The sequence below is a fragment of the Macaca nemestrina genome, chromosome 10, assembly GCF_043159975.1.
Source record: "Macaca nemestrina isolate mMacNem1 chromosome 10, mMacNem.hap1, whole genome shotgun sequence".
Taxonomy (NCBI): domain Eukaryota; kingdom Metazoa; phylum Chordata; class Mammalia; order Primates; family Cercopithecidae; genus Macaca; species Macaca nemestrina.
The window spans coordinates 36,103,565-36,117,464 of NC_092134.1; the positions used below are offsets into that span (position 1 = coordinate 36,103,565).

Genomic DNA, 13,900 nt, shown 5'->3' on the forward strand with positions numbered 1-13,900 from the left:
CAAGTTAAAGACCTGTGAAAAACTGCTATTGCCTAAAAAGGACATGGTAAATTCAGAGGGTAGAGATGGAAGTGCTAATAGGTACCTATAGAGAAATGAGGGCAAAGAACAAGAAAGAGTCCAGGAGAATAACGGAAGACTTGATAAGAAAGAAAATAATTATCGTTCAGATAGAAGAGGATCAGAATCTACAATAAAATGAAAGAGCCAGGAAACAAGGAAAAGGGTCCTAAACTAGGGATTCTCAGCAGCTGACTACCAAGGGAAAGAGGTGAGAACAGGGAAAATGGGCAAGTGAATGGAAAATCACCCTAATACAGATCCAGAGGGAGTTACTTCCCCTAATGATCCAGGTCTCAGGCCAGAGGAAGAAAGGAGATTCCGAAGAAATTGGATAGACCTTTCTCTTCCAGTTGACAAAGAGAAAAGGTAAAGATAGAAAATAGCTCAACTTGGAATTTCAGGGTAGAAGCTGGGTATACTAGCCAGCATTCATAATTGAAGGCGACAGAACCCAAAGAAGAGACTGAAAGCCTGAAAGAGATAAATCTATGCCATTATTGGCATAGCAGGGATGGTATTTAATGTTCCAGACTTGAGTGGGGTGAACTGAATTAAGACAGCTGTATCTATGGGAGGCTTCCAGGCCTTCTCACTCCAGGAGTCTTCAGTTCTGCACCCAAGCTGTCAGCATTTGCTGAGCTATAGTGGGTGAAGTAGCAGGGAGGGAAGTACCACTGGGGTAGAGAGAAAAGGAAAAAGGTGGCTCCAGGAGGTCAATTTTAAATGAAAGAAATCTCTTTTCTTGCCTTCCTAAAGAGAAGGACTCTCAGGTTATCCAATGCTACCATCTGTTTAAACCTAGACCTATGGCCAACAATCCTTTAACAAATAGTTACTGTTCACCTACCACATTCAACGCGCCAGCCATCAAAGTCAGAATCAAAAGAAAATAATCAAGAAGGTGACATTGAAAGGTATGGACCAAAAGAGGAATTCATTTCCAAGTTGGAATATTAGTAGTCTGGATCATAAAAAATATCAGACTACTGACTATCATCTGCTCTAAATACAGACTATTCATCCATGCATCTATCCAAGTATCCAACAGACAGGCATGCCAAACATTTACTCTGTGCCAGGATTTGTACCAGATGGTGGAAATAGAAAAATGCCAGACATGATGCCTGACCATGAATAGCTCTGCCTTGTAGGGAAGAAAGGGAAAAAGACAAAACACAAAATTACCATACAACATACCACAAATTAAATAGAGGCCCAAGGTACTATGAAAGCCTAGGGATGATAATAGTTTACCTCCAAATGGTAAAAGTGGAGAGAAGCATTCTAGTGAAAGGTAGCAGAATGTGTAGAGATAAGGGCAAGCAGTAAGAGATAGAGATAAAGCAGTATGGGCCTGCTCATGGAGGAGCAAATAGTTGCCTGTGATTGGAGTCCAGGTTGCACAGGAGAAAGGAGCAGATCACATAATAGCAGGGCTATACTACTGACGTTTTGGACTGTGTCACTGTTTGTTGTGAGGGTTGTCCTGTGCATTATAGAAGCTTCAGCAGCATCCCTGGCCTTCACCCACTAGATGCTAGTAACACACATACACATTCCAGAGTGATCATCAAAAATATCTTCAGACATTGTCAAATGTCTTCTGGACAGTAAAATTGACCCTGCTTGAGAATCACTAGATTAGAGAGGTAGAAATGGATCCATTTATGACTGGTTTTGCATGGAGTCTGGATTTTATCTTCTAAGCAAAGAAAATCATAGAGGGTAGAGTGTGGGATAATAGATATTGGAGAGTCTGAATGGTGGAATGGTGAGAGATGGGTGAGGGCTGAGATATCACTTAATGTGTACAAGGTAACTATTTGGGTGATGGTTATACTAAAGTTTAGACTTCACCACTAGGCAATATATTCATGTAACAAACTATACTTGTACCTCCTAAATGTGTACATTTTTTTAAAGAGAAGGAAAAAAAGAAAATCGTGGAAGGAATTGTGATCAGTTGTATCCCTCACACACACCATGTTCACATGGAGTATGTGCAGAGGGTCAAATTTGGAGTAAGGAGTCTGCTTGGGAAGAGGCTACTGCAATGGTCCAAGCAAGGAAGGATGCAAGCTTGAACTAGGGTAATGGCATTGGGAGCAGAGAAAGCAGGACAGAAGGTGGAAAAGAGATGTGAAAATGATGTCATGCTCTCCTCCTTGCCCTCACGGTCAAAATAATAACCAAAGAGCAAACAAACTAAACCTTAAAATGATTATAACTAGCAAATAGGTTTACAGTGTGGTGATAGAAAAATGAATACTTCATGAAGCTTTCCTGAGGAAATGTTACTGCATTTTCAAAAAATCATTTCACATTAAAATTTATACATTCATTTATTTAACAACAACACTATTAACTTCTAGAGCTACCAGAAAATAGGAGAAACTATGTGTAAACATATGTAGGATTACGTGTATAAAATGAAACCATGAGACTTGCTGGGTTGGAGGCCTGTGAATTCCAAAGAGACTTCCATCTCTCTCTCTTTCTGCTACCTCAGAAATTTACCCTATTTCAAGGGTGAGAAAAAAATAAAACTTCTAGCAAGCAACACTGCCTTTTCAAGGAGATGCTTTCTTCATATACCCAAGCACATTCTATTCTTGAACTTATATATTTGTCCAATGACCATAAAGTGTCAAGGCATTTCAGAAGCCTATTAATTGTGTTTCCTCTGAGAGCACTTTTAGATGAGAAAATAAAATGTTTTTGCTAGGATGACTCTCAGGTCATGACGTATAGATCTACACTTACCATTACCTTGATTCCCACTGAGACCTGCAAAAGCAATGACAGGATGAGGCTAGACCACAGCGCACCACCATATTCCACACACTGGGCTGCCCAGTCAGACAGCCCACCTGGTCATTCCTCTAACACCATCTCCAGCCTCTGCTGCACCAAGCCTAGATCTTTACATTCACCATTTTCTCCGTATCAGCTCTGCATAACCAAAACACAAAACCCTGTGTTTGTGGCTACCATCAAGCAAACTGAAATGAGAGGGTCAGCCAGCCTTGAATAGCACTTTGGTAGGAACAGCACTGAATTGGCTAAATTAACATTTTTCTCCTTCTAAGTCTTTTTGATTCCCCTACCTTTTCTATTTCATTTTCAACACTCAGGTAACTGACTTATTAACCAATCTCTCTAGAGACGGCTGGTCTTTCTAAGGAGGCTGTTGCAGAAAAATCTTATTCTGCCCAAACTTACCATTACTGGAACACCTCAGGAGACATAACATTTATAAACTTCCTGTCACCCAATATGCTGTTCAGAAGCCATTCATTTTAACTTAATTTGCAGGACTGAAAGTCTCAAGCTCACTTGCTATATAAAAAGTGACTTTTTCGCTATTACCCATTATCATTTTGCCTCCTGCCAACAGTACAAAGTTAAAGAGCACTCCAGAGCTGGAAATCCTTCATTTGTAGTTAAACAATGAGCTCCAAGACAGTTCTTACCTGGAAGGCGACCTTTCTCCCCACTCAAAATCTAATAATAATATCAATATACAAGCTGCTACTTTTCTTAGGGTGCTGAGGCTGGTAACGTACTACTGTAGTGTCAGTGAATACTTCATGGCAATCTTTGAAACATGTGGTTTAAGGATTATTTTTCCTATTGCCTTGTTTATTCTAATGTTTATCTGAAAGAAAACAAAATGTCCACCCGCTCCCCCAAGAAAATTCTCTAACTGCTTATAGAAGAAATTATGGACCATTTTATGGTATGGTAATGGATAAAATAAGTAACACACACGTCTTCCTAGTAGAGATTGCCAACTCACAGCTAAATACAATCTATACCATTAAGATCCATAATGATATGTACATTACATTCCTGGAAAATAAATTGATCTTCTGAACAAACTTGGCCCAGCTTGTTTCTGGCCTGAGGTCATCACTGCTACTCATCTGGAACCAGAAGGGACAATTAATGCGTAGTAGGTAGTTTTTGAGTAAAAGGTAGAGGCTGTAAAGTCACTATCCATTAAACTATAGATGAGTTGGGATTATATGCTGGTAATGAAATACAGGATTCCTTTCTACTAACTTTAAGCCATTGAGCCAATCTTCTTAAAGCAACCAAATAGAACCACATCATTTGGATATTTATGTTTTATCCATTCTATTGCTCCTGTGAAATTATTTTTGGCAAGACCACCACCAATGGCATCATTTTTGCTAAATCCATCCACTGGACACTGAAATCCTCATCTTTTTTTATTATTATTTCAATAGTTTTGGGGGTACGGGTGGTTTTGGATTATAGGAACAAGTTCTTTAGTGGTGATTTCTGATATTTTGGTGCACCCACTACCCAGGCAGTGTACACTGTACCCAATATGTAGCCTTTATCCCTCACCCGACTCCTACCCTTCCCCGAGTCCCCAAAGTCCATTATATCATTTCAAACGCCTTTGCATCCTCACAGCTTAGTCATGAGGCATAAGAACATATCCTATATTCTTAGGCATAAGAACATAGGCATATGTTCTAAGGCATAGTTCTAAAGCATGAGAACATAGGATATTTGGTTTGCTATTCCTGAGTTACTTCACATAGAATAATGACCTCCAGCTCCATCGAAGTTGCTACAAAAGCCATTATTTCATTCCGTTTTATGGTTGAGTAGTATTCCACAGTGTATACATACCACATTTTCTTTATCCACTCTTTGGTTGACGGGCATTTATGTTGGTTCCATATTTTTGTAATTGCGAACTGTGCTGAGATAAACATGTGTCTCCGTGTCTTTTTCATATAAAGTCCTTATCTTAATTGACCTCTGTTTTATCTCCTCTTACCCTCTCCTGTTGTGCTGTTTTTGAGAGATTTCCTCAACTTTTTCTCCCAATCATTCCAGCAAATTTTTTTCTTTTTTCTTTTTATTTTTTTTTTGGACGCAGTTTCACTCTTGTTGCCCAGGCTGGAGTGCAATGGCACGATCTTGGCGCACCGCAACCTCCGCCTCCCAGGTTCAAGCAATTCTCCTGCCTCGGCTTCCTGAGTAGCTGAAATTATAGGCATGCACCATCATGCCCGGCTAATTTTTGTATTTTTAGTAAAGATGGGGTTTTGCCATGTTAGTCAGGCTAGTCTCAAACTCCCAACCTCAGGCGATCCGCCCACCTTGGCCCCCCAAAGTGCTGGGATTACAGGTGTGAGCCACTGTGCCTGGCCACCCAGCAATTGTTTTATTTGAGTCATCATCTCTCTAATTTCCAAGGGATCTTCCTTTTTTTTTTTTTTTTTTTTTTGTATTTTTCATTTTCATAGCGTTTTGTTCTCCCCTTATGGAGGTAATAGCTTTCAGTATCTTCTTAAATTTCAGAGAACAGTAGAGTTGTCATCATTTTAAAATTATCTTCAGTTCCCTGAATTTTGTTTCTTCAGAGGTCAGTTTTTGTGATTATCTTCTACTTTATCTTCCAGGAGGTACACATCCTTAAATATAAGGCTGACTAGGAGCAGAATTTATCAACTGGTAAGCTTCGCTTTAGGGTAACAGGGTGAGGAAGTGAAAGCCAGCTTTACTGAAGTCTATCTAAATGATAGAATGTGAAGGGCTTTACTCCAGGGCGAAAACACCCACACTAAAAACCCAAGTTCTTCCCAAATATTTGTTCAATTTCTCTAAAAAAGAACATTCTGGGCTTTTGTTTTGTTGCTGCTGCTGTTTTTGCCTGGAGGAAAATACTGGGTTGCTGGGCTTTCTGAAGGAGAAAGTGGACTATGTGTCCTCACATAAAAGGGTCTTTAAATATAACCTTTGATTCTCTGCTTTCTGCAAACTCTCACTCCCCCTCTCTCAGCTGCTGTCTCTGAGCCTGAAGTCTGGAGACATTTTGGAATATTCTAGACGGGCCCTCCTTTCTCAGCTGCAACCTCTAGTGCAAATATTATAGCAGGGCATCCTCCATTCAGTTCCACCAATCTTCGATTTGCTTTTAGAAGTGGAAACAGTCCATTTGTCATTTCTTCCTATGTAAGGTGAGCATTGTCTTTCCCTTAACTACTTGCCTATCTTCATATTGGTAATCCAATATGAAATTCAATAATCATTATTAAATTTCTTGTAGTGTGTATTTTATCATTCCAGAAGCCATCAGCAAACTTAACTTCAATTATTTTCTAGACATGATACATATGTGAGTCTTTCTAACACTTGTATATATGAAAATGTTCTGTTGATTTCACACATTAATAAAAACTTGGATGACTTCTTAGGTCACACCTTTTTTTTTTTTTAAGATGGAGTCTCACTCTGTCACCCAGGCTGAAGTGTTGTGGTGCGATCTCAGTTCACTACAAGCTCTGCCTCCCGGGTTCACACCATTCTCCTGCCTCAGCCTCCCAAGTAGCTGGGACTACAGGTGCCCACCACCACACCCAGCTGATTTTTTGTGTTTTTAGTAGAGATGGGGTTTCACTGTGTTAGCCAGAATGGTCTCAATCTCCTGACCTTGTGATCCACCCACCTCAGCCTCCCAAAGTGCTGGGATTACAGGTTTGAGCCACCGCAACCGGCCGCAACTTTTTTTCCTCAAAGCCTACCACTATCTACTGCTTCATATTATAGAGATTGCCCTATCATTTTCTGGTGTTTAATAATGTAGAAATGAAGTCTGAATTTAGCTTGGGTTTTATTTTTTTAAAAACGTTGGGGACTTGGGGTTTTGCATCAGTGCTTTTGTGTGTCTATGAGGTTCAAACATCTTCTGCCACGATGAGTCTGCAAGCAGGTCTTAACTCTTTATTTTCTCTGGGAGCTATAAAGTGCTATCAAATGCTGACTCAATCTTTCTTCCATTTGGGAATGTTTTCTTTTTTATATCTTTTATTATTACTTTGATACCATTTGTGCTGACTTCATCTTCAGAAGCCCCTGATACTCATGATTTCACTGTCTATTCTCTGGCTTCCATATTGATTAACTTTGCTGTCATCATGCTTTCCTCTCTAATGACTTCTGCATTCTAACACAGCCTCTTAACTTTCTCTTCATGGGAACTTATAACAACTTTCTGCAGTTTCTTTTACATTCTTTCATCCTTCTAGAGAAGATTTCAAAGACATTATTCTGTTTCCTTTAGTTTCCTTTTCAAATGTATTCCATCTCTATCTCCAAGGTGATGGTCCCCTACTCTCAAGCTGTAGAAACTTTGCAAAGGCCTCATGTTGATTTTTATTTGTTAGCTTGCTTTACCAAAGAGAGTTTTATTCAGGTCCTCTCTTCTAATGGATAAATATTGATCTTAATCCCCTGCCCACATTACACCCCCTAATAAACAAATCCTGTATTCCCTAACACCTGGATGCCAATAAAATTCCTCTCTCAGATCCTAACATGGGAAAACAGGTGATTATTTATACACACAGACACACACATATACATCCTTGTGGTAGATCGTATTTCATTTTCCAACATGGCCATGACAAAATCCACTCTTCTACATGCTCCTCTGCCACAAAACCTCACCATTTCTCCCTCAAGGAGAATCTAATGCCCTTCCCTTGAATATGGGCTTGCCTTAGTGATTCACTTATGCCAAAAGAAGGCAGAAAAAGTGACCACTTCATGATTTCTGAAACTAGGCCATGTGGATCCATCTGCTTCATCTCTGGATGCTTCCTCTTGGAACCAGACATTGTGCTGTGAAAAGCCCAAGCCACATAGAGGCCTTGTGTAGATGCCCTGGTTGACATTTTCCATTGAGTCAAGGCTTCAAGTCATCCCAGTCAGACATGCGAGTGAAAAGCCTCCAGAGGACTGCAGGCCTCAGCCATTTGGAGGCCCCATTCATTGTGGAGGAGGGATTAACCATCCAAGTTACTGGCTTATAGACTCTATAAGCATAATTCATTGCCTGTTACTTTAAGCCACTAAGTTTTGGAGTAGTTCGTTGCACTGCCATAGAGAACCAGAACAAGCTTCTAATCAAATTTCTTATATAACTCAGCCATTTCTGTAGTACAATTTTGATAGGCTGAGAAGGAATCAACTCTTAGTCCCACTGTTTGGTGAACTATTTGTAGAACACTTTATTTCTAGAGAGAGTTCACTCAAATCTGAGAAAGAGTTTAAAAGAAGCTAACAACCGCTGCTTTTACATCCCTTCTCATCTTCGTCTCTTTCTATGGCTGACTTCACATCCCAGGATGCAGGGTTCCACTGTCTATCTACTTCAACGGTCAGCCCTTTGCAAAACTGAGGAGGGATGTGAAGGTAGAAAGGCCACACCTGCCCCAGAAAGGAGTTCCCATGGGTGGCACCAAGGCTAATTATGTGGCTTTCTCACTAGTGTGGGCCTCATGGGGTACACGATAGCACCAGTGGAAGTCCCAACCTGTCTTTCCCACCCTCCACACCCCCTGCCCCAACCATGGTAAGCTGGTTAGAGGTTACATAATGCATCCACATTGCAGTTGCTTCAATCCCACCCCAGCCTTCTTGTGTTCACAAAAATAGCTCCCAGCAACTGACAAGCCTCAGGCCTTCCAGAAGGACTAGAGAGTTTTCTTTTCTTTTTTTTTTTTTTTGAGACGGAGTCTCGCTCTGTCGCCCAGACTGGAGTGCAGTGGCGCTATCTCGGCTCACTGCAAGCTCCGCCTCCCGGGTTTACGCCATTCTCCTGCCTCAGCCTCCCGAGTAGCTGGGACTACAGGCGCCCGCCACCTCGCCCGGCTAATTTTTTTGTATTTTTAGTAGAGACGGGGTGGTTTCATTGTGTTAGCCAGGATGGTCTCGATCTCCTGACCTCGTGATCCGCCCGTCTCGGCCTCCCAAAGTGCTGGGATTACAGGCTTGAGCCACCGCGCCCGGCCAGGACTAGAGAGTTTTCTTAAAGCAAGACATCCTTACAGACTGAGAAAATGGCGTCCATTATTCAAATTTTTTGAGGCATTTGGCAGAATAAAGTGTTTCCTCTTTAAGGACATAAGTTTTGTCTTATTAGATCAACTGCAGAGTAAGCATAGCTTAGCATTCTGTCTTTGACATAGTACCGATCCAAACATTAAACTCCAGAGAGGTACCACAGGACAGTGTAATTCACCCTCTAAAAACCACTGTGCCTCTATGACTCATAAATACATTACACCTTCTTTGAACCTTTATTCTTTTCTACCCAGACCATGTCTTGGGAGTGATTTGTTCCAAACATTTATGACTCACTGTGTAAACTAATTTTTGTTTTCTATTTTTTTCTAAATTTCTCTTCTTTCAGGCTTCAAAGAGTCCTCCCTGCTCCTTCTCATACTTTGGAATTTGGTGAACACAAACATATTGATGCCCTTTGTGGCTTCGCTGTCTTTGATCATCTCCCCATGCAGCCTTCATCTCTGTGGGCTGAAAGTCTTAATCTTCTTAGTTTGACCTCATGTTTTAGCCCACATATTCCCTCTATTCTTCCATGTGCCCTTCACTGGCCTTTCTAAGAATCATATTTCTTTGTTAAGAGGCACTAACCACACACACTCTTTCAAGAGCAGGTGTTCCCAGTCTTGCCTTTAACCCTCTCCAGTGGGCTATTCAATCAAGCATGCTTATATGTTTGCAGTGGGTGGGGGCAAAGAGGAAGGGAGAAATATTTCAAAGTCAATGTCAGAGCACAGTTTGGAAATATTTTGTCGCCCAAACGATGCAAGGAGAAATTACTCCCCGGGCTCCTTTAGTATCTGTTCCAACTTGAATGGCATGATTTCTAAAGCATGTGGGAGCTTCAGCGGTAGGCAGTGTAGAAAAACAAAGAGCCTATTTTTATACACAACGTTCAGAGGTTGGGGGTGGGGGGTGAGAAACAAAAACCAGAAAAACAACCCTAAATTTTGTGCACAGGGAAATAATAAAAATAGGATGGCAGCTTCATTTTGATATTTTGGTTCTTAGACGCTGTTGTTTTTCTAGGAATGGGAAAAAATAAACAAATGGAACAGAAGGTGTTATACACAGGAGGAATATAAACACAGACTCATGGTATGTTAGTACTGGGAAGAGAATGCCAAAGTTCCTTCACAACAGCAGTTTCCAAAAACCAGTCTGTCGACCAGAAATGGGCTGCGCCTGTGAGGTCCATGTAGGGGGTATTATCAAGGCCTCTGGAGACCCTATTCTTGGAAATACCGATTCCATAAGTCAAGGGTGAGGTCCAGGGAATCTGAGTTGTTTTCCTTTTCTTTTTAAATTCTTTGGGGTAATCTGATGTACAAGTAGGTTTGGGAAACACTAGTCTAGATCAGTGTTTTCCAAACTTTTTTAATTGTTTGGGTTTGCATTGCTTTTTATTTCAGCAGCAGAACCCTCCTCTGAAATGAAATCATACACAGAACCTAAACATACAAAATCCGTAAGAGTGGCTGCCCCAGTTGAACTGAGGGTGGCAGGGCCAGGACCTCCATTTTCAACTGAACCCTCTCCCTCCCTAAGTGACCCAACAGAATCACCAGGGAACTGTAAAGGTGACACTGACACAGGCTGATGACGAATGCTCCTGTATCATCTTTTAATTTTACTGATGAGGGGACTGGAGCCCAGAGAGATGGTGTCTGCCAAGTTCACCCAGAATTTAGTGAGTGGGTCAAGGATAGAATCCAGAACAAAATCCCAGGTTGTGTGTTGCTGCCATCATCAGCATCAGCACAAGGCCCATGGTCAGCTTCTTCCAACACTAGACGAGGGGCCCCTCACCTCCTGGTGGACCTAGGCATTCTCCCTCCCAGCAGGTGAGGCTGACCTATCACCCCACGGTTGCCCTTCAACAAGTCCAAGAGGACTGTATGCCCTTACCCTCCCATGAAGGCTACCTCAGTGATGGCTCTGGGAGGTTTCCTGTAGCCTCCTAGAAGGAGCCCCTCCTAAAGCAAGAAGAAAGCAAAGCCCATATATTTCATCGCTGGTGCACCATCCTTCTGTTAGTTACCTGCTTCTGTTTGATCAGCCTACCATCAGTTCTATTTTCTTTTCTTTCTTTCTTTCTTTTTTTGAAACAGAGTCTTGCTGTGTTGCCCAAGTTGGAGTACAGTGGTATGATCTCGCCTCACCACAACCTCCACCTCCTGGGTTTAAGCGATTCTCGTGCCTCAGCCTCCTGAGTAGCTGGAATTACATGCATGCACCACCATGCCCAGCTAATTTTTTTTTTATTTTTAATAGAGACAGTGTTTTGCCATGTTGACCAGGCTGGTCTCAAACTCCTGGCCTCAAGTGATCCACCTGCCTTGACCTCATCAGTTCTATTTTTAACAACATGTGTATATTCAAGGAATATTAAGATAGGAAGCATAATAAATTCCCATGAACCTTCCACCCAACTTAAGAAACAGAACATTTCCAAAATAAGTTTCTATGTGTCCCTCTCAAAAGTCATATTCAGGTCCCCAACCCTCTACCGCCACAACTACAATCCTGAACCTTGATCCTTTATCCTTCTCTTGTACTTATTTATAGAGTTGTCACACTGGCTATTTACCTAATTATTCTGTTATTTAGTTTTGCTTGATTTTGAACTTTAAAAAGTGGCATCATACCGCAAGTATTCTTTGGCCTTCTATGTTCGCACTCATGTTTCTGACATTCATCCCTGTTGGTGCATATAGCTGTAATTCATTTGCTATTTGCTGCTGTCAGATGGACCACATAGTGGGATTTTGTAAACATACTATATTCAGTGCTAAAAGAACAGCGGAGTGTTTATTTGAATGTTTACCAGGCATGGTTCTAGGTGTTGGGATCCAGCAGTGAACAAAAGAGACACAATCTCTCCCCTCCTAGCGCTTAAATTCCGCTGAGGAGCATGCACTGCACAATCCTTTATCCTGTCTCCTGTTGAGCATTTGAGTTTCCCACCCCCACATCCCCAATATTTTGCTATTACAAACAGTACTACCCTGGACATGTTGCAGTGGTTTGTACTCACGTGGTGGAATGTCTCTAAGACAGTGGCTCTCAACAGTGAGGCAATATTAGAACCACTTGGGAAGCTAATCTATCACATCTGCTAATAATAACAGATTAAGAGCTTAGAACCCTCGAGCTGCAATTTGCCACAGCCACAAATGCAAAAATCACCTTGGGAGCCCACATAGTTTCTAGCTTCACTGGAGGCTAATAACTTTTCAAGACCTCAGAAAGCTAATTATTGATCATCTTACTTCCAAGGAAATGAAAGACAGCCTGGTGTAGTAAAAAGGAGATGGGCTTAGAAATAAGAAAACCTCATTTAGCTTCCTGATACTGCACCAATAAATAAAGCAACTACCCTTTTTGGGTTTCACTTTATAAGTTCATGAAATGAGAATATTTCTAACTCTTAGCTTATCAGGTTTATGGTAATAATTGAACAACGCGTTGTCAGTGATGGTTATGTTCTCTGTGTTTACTGCATGCCAGGTACCACGCTGAAGTCTCCTTAATTGCCATCTCCCTGAATCTTACATGGTAAGTGTCATCTCCATGATAGGCCCAGTTAATTGGCATGCCTAAGTTCTCACAACTAGGGGATCCAGAATTTGTGTCCAGGTCCACCTGATTCCAAATTTTGTTTCCCTAATTCTTAGAAGTGTGACCACTAGCAAGTTCCTTCACCTTTCTGAGCCTGGGTTTCCTCCTCTGTAAAATGCACATATTAATATTAACTAGCACATTGCCTTGTTGCCCATGTTAAATGAGATAATTGATGCACAACCTGGAATTTACTAAGTGCAAAAAGCCTTCTTACCTCTTACTACTACTACCACTGCTGCCCTCATTTTGTTTTGTTTTATGCCCTGTCTCATGAAGGACATCACCATCTGCCCAGTTGTCTAAGCTAAAAGCATGTAAATAGTTCTGGATAACAACATTTAAACTCCACATCCACTCAACAAGGCCGATCCGTTCTCCCCCTCTTCCCGTATCTCTGCCACTCCCACTACATTGGATAAAGGCCGCTGTCATTTCTCACCTGTGCTATGTCCACAGCCCCTCTACTGATCTCCCTAACTGCATGCCCCCTGTCCTCCCCTACGCAACCTCCACACTACAAGCAATGGATTTTTCAAGTCAAAATCTGATCACCAAACTCTCCTTCCCAAAACTCCTGCCTGACAGCTGCACGCATCCTTCAAGACGAAGCACACAACATGAGGACCAACCCAATCTGGCCTGAATTCCCTCTCCAGGCTCTCCATTCCTACCTCTCACTACTTCGGCAGACTTAAAAATGCCAAAAAAATTAATTTTAAATTTTAAATGATTTGCCTTGCATAGAAGAGCCATTCCATTGACATAATAATTATTCTCATTATTAGTTTCACTGCATATATTACTCCTTTAACTCTCACAGCCCAGGCTAGGACTTTTCAGGACCTCAAAAGACAAATGTCTTTCATTTTTGCCTAACTTTAATCAAAGGCCTAAAGAGTTAATAGGATTTACAGGAGAATCCCAGCCCTGACCCCACACAAACCAAGTTCAGCAGAGAAGGGAATCCTCAACTCCTAATGTATTTATAACTTCCTCAAAGCCCTAGGGCCAGAACCAAACACTTAGTGTTGCCAAAGATGTGGCGGTTTCTGAGGGAAGAAGAGTAGATGAAGAGTACCTGGGTCTTAGCCTTGGCAGGATGTCAGCCAGTGCCCGCCAGGTGTCCAGAACATGTGGCCTGGGATCTTCGACTTGATCAGGAAAAACTGCCCATCCGTTGAGAAGTCACAGCAGTTTGCTGACCATGTCTAGTGGAAAAATCCCACTAGACAATTGTGTCATCTTTCAAAGCAAATAATGCTGACTTCTAATTAAGTTGAGAAACGTCCCTCTTTCCCACCCAATATATTTGAAACATCCT

At 41.5% G+C, this 13,900-nt stretch overlaps 1 long non-coding RNA gene across 2 annotated transcripts in view; it reads left to right on the forward strand.

The window, feature by feature from the left end:
• The window catches only part of LOC105483657 (uncharacterized), a 63,112-nt gene that overhangs the window by 46,880 nt on the left and 2,332 nt on the right, over positions 1 to 13,900 (forward strand). The window contains exons 3-4 of one of the 2 annotated variants that reach the window (XR_988461.2): positions 9,985 to 10,053; positions 12,466 to 12,513. This is a non-coding gene — a long non-coding RNA (uncharacterized lncRNA). The remainder of the gene's footprint in view (positions 1 to 9,984; positions 10,054 to 12,465; positions 12,514 to 13,900) is intronic. The other variant, XR_011608936.1, reaches the window with a different exon arrangement.